The following is a 348-nucleotide window of genomic DNA, read 5'->3' on the forward strand; positions in this document are numbered from 1 at the left end:
GACATCTAAACACCCTGCGACCAACCCTCTTCTCCTGCCCCCCCCCCCCTCCCTCCCTCCCCCCCTCCCTATCCACTCCTCAACCACTTTTCTCAAAAGACCCTCCCCCCCTTCCCCCCACCTCCGCGTACCCTCCGACCCTTTCAACCCCCCCTCCTATTCCCCCAATAACCCCCCACCCCCCCTTCCTCATACTCCCATCCAACCCCCCCTCCTTCCTATCCCCTCAAATACCCCCATCCTCCCCCCGCTCCCCTTGCAACCCCCCTCCCTCCCCTTACCCCCACTCCCCTTGCACCCCCCTCTCTCCGTCCCCATACCCCCCACTCCCCTTGCACTTCCCCCTCC

This window comes from Penaeus monodon, chromosome 21, assembly GCF_015228065.2.
Source record: "Penaeus monodon isolate SGIC_2016 chromosome 21, NSTDA_Pmon_1, whole genome shotgun sequence".
Lineage (NCBI taxonomy): Eukaryota > Metazoa > Arthropoda > Malacostraca > Decapoda > Penaeidae > Penaeus > Penaeus monodon.